This window comes from Arachis ipaensis, chromosome B09 (assembly GCF_000816755.2).
Source record: "Arachis ipaensis cultivar K30076 chromosome B09, Araip1.1, whole genome shotgun sequence".
In the NCBI taxonomy this organism is placed as follows: domain Eukaryota; kingdom Viridiplantae; phylum Streptophyta; class Magnoliopsida; order Fabales; family Fabaceae; genus Arachis; species Arachis ipaensis.
Window position 1 is genome coordinate 112,927,860 of NC_029793.2, and position 3,311 is coordinate 112,931,170.

Consider the following 3,311-nt stretch of genomic DNA (forward strand, 5'->3'; position numbering starts at 1 on the left):
AGAGGATACATATATATATATATATATATATATATATATATAAAATTCAATATTCTTCTAGAAAACACAGTTTTTTTCTACCTCTTCTCCAAAAGCATAATCTGATTTAGGTTATTATCAGTATGCTCTTGCATATTCATGTTGCATAACTATGGTTTTTATGTAAAATTTGGAAATATTTCTGAAAACTCACCAATATGCTATAGAACATGCGAGCAGAGATCCTTCTAGTTTTCCCTTCCAAGATCTTATTCAAGCCGAGATTTTCAGCAGGGTCCTCCAAAATTAGGGTAATTCGACTTTTGAAAAATTTAGCTACAGCCCTAGAGTTAAACAAGTCAAGAATATTAGCTCAAAGCAGGGGACATAAACAACTAGTACATCAATAACAACACCTGAGCCCTATCACACTAAATAAAGCCAACTACATTTGATGAGGCCTTTACTTGTTATGATTCTTTTGCATAATCACCACCATCAATCCCAAATATATCCAATTACTAAAAGTAACCATTTTTAACTCATACTTACTCTTGCTTGATATGTTATGTTTGAATTTCCACTTACATATTATGATACATCAAATAAATAATCTATTCTAGCCCATGAAAGAGGTTAACCAAAGGCCAAAAATCATATGATGTAGAAGTACACTAGGTAAACGGGAACTATTCAAGTTCCTAGGCTACATGAAGAATAAAATAAAATACTAAAAGTAGATAAAATTAATTATTCATGTAAAACTTGTAATTTGAAGCATAAGATATCAAGTAAGAGAAATTTAAAGAACTAACCACTAACCTGCACAACAGTTGCATCACTAGTAGTAAGAAAAATTCTTAAGATATTCCAACCGAGAAAGTAAATAGGTCATGCACTCGTACACCACCTAAATATGCCATGCCATTTTCTCATACTTTAACTATAATTTCTTTTTTCCTTTTCTTTTTCTTTTTTTTTATGACTAAGAAATGATGCGAGACAGCACGAGCTCCTTTCTTCTTTTTTCTAATCTAGAAGCAATTCAGCAACTTGCATTCTGCTAATGTCCATTGACTCTATTAAAATATCTTGAAAAATATTTGACAAACAATTCAGTGCGTTTTGACCATAACTTCTTCCTAAATTCCAAATTTCCACAGTAGAAAGGCTGCTAAAATTACGTGCTAATAGTGTTTCTAATTGGATGGATTTTTTCTTCGGACAAAGACATAGTACCTAAATATAACTACTACAGTACTAATGATAAACCTTAAAAATATATAAAAAAAAAAGGAGAAAAAAATCAAATCAAATAACTAAAAATTTGACACGCATGGAAAAACGAGAGCCATTCGAGCCGAACTGAAAAGAGCAACTTAACGAGATCGTTTAATAGAGAATTTTTCTCAGCAACTAAACAGAGAACTTATTATCGTTCTTATTTGAAGCATAAGAAAGAACCAAACATGTCTGATTTCATTTGAACTAGAATTGTTATCGTAAAATATTTTTTAAATCTTCTTATTTTGTATAAAATTAATTACTACTCAATACAACAATTTCATCTGGAATCAATATATGAGTTTTTCCAATTGGCAATATCAAACAAAACAGAAATTAAAAATTAGAATCCAAGCTTAGTAAGAGAAAGCAACTAAAAAATAGAGGATATGAAAACATAATAATGTATGGTTTTAACAACTTAATAAGCAAATAAACATGCTTCGAGATTGGTAAATGAAAACCTAAATTCAAAACCTAACTACTAAATAACCAATTAAAAATATAAATCAACTAATAATTGTACAAGAAATTAATTATTACGTAAAGGTTAAAGAGGATTGAAGGAGCAAGAAACTAACTAAACAAGAGAACTGGAACTTACCAGGTCGTGAGACGAGCAGACGATGGAACCGGCGAGAAAACGACGGTGCAAGCGCGAAGACGACGGTGCGAGAGGATGAACCAGTGGCAAGACAACGCGAGCTGCAGTGAGAGCAAGAGGTTGTAACACCCTACCATGCAGAGCTTTACGCTTAAGCTGTAAAGTAGGGGTGGTGTGGAATAGTTAGCTCGGATGGCTTCGATCAGAGATCCTTTTAGCTCATAGCGTAGGCTACGATTCACGAATGTGAACTTGTCTTTTGTCTCCCTTACCTGGAATTTTTCTAGGTCACCCTGGGGTTCAGTGTAACACCTTACCACACAGAGCCTTACGCTTAAGCTGTAAGACAGAGGTGGTGTGGTATTACGACCTGTAAAATAAAATATACATGTAATAATATTGAAAATGATACAATATACGAGGAGCCTTGAAAAATGGATAAAGCAAAATCGCAAAATAAAAAGCGCAACGCTCACGAGACAAGATTACTTGCGTGCTAAGAAAACCACAGTTCATAAGCATAAATTGAACAGAAAAAAGGAATAGAGGGTCAAGAATACAAGATAACAAGCCTCTGACTCAGCCTGCGAAGCTAAGGCTGGTCGGAGAATATTTACATACTAAATATACAACCTTTAACCCAAAAATACATGTTTAAAATCTTAGTTCTCCATAAAACCTCTAAGAGGTACAAAAGCAAAGTATATATATACACCTGAGGAGAATCTAGTACACATATATATCAAAATATCAAGTAGGGCACAAAATAATCGACTTCGCTGCGGACTCCAGACACCTACCGAGGTGCCTCTCAACCTACATCTGAAAAACAACAACATAGTATGGGATGGGAATCGGAGGTTCTCAGCATCGTAAAGGTGCCACGCACATAAGATATAAAGGTCCTAGGATTGCTAGAGGCAATCCAATAACGCCGACACTCAGATTATAAAGCTTAAGGTACTAAAACAGAAACCTTAACAGGTGGTCTTCTAAGATTTTAGCCTAACTGATGATGCGGATATTTTATACGCTTTTTGGCATCATTTTCATATAGTTTTTAGCATGTTTTATTTAAGTTTTATTATATTTTCATAGGTTTTAGTATAAAATTCATATTTTTGGATTCTACTTTGAGTTTGTGTGTTTTTATGCAATTTCAGGTATTTTCTGGCTGAAATTGAGAAGCTGGAGCAAAAGTCTGATTCAGAGACAGAGAAAGCACTGCAGATGCTGTCAGGATCTGAACTCTATGAACTCGGAAAAGCTTTTCTGGAGCTACAGAATCCCAAATGGCGCTCTCTCAACGGCTATGGAAAGCTAACATCCAGGGTTTCTAAAAATATATAATAGTCCATACTTTGCTTTAGAATTGAAGGCCCAAAATTGGCATTCAACGCCAGCCATCTATCCTAGTCCTGGCGTCCAACGCCCACAAGGGAGT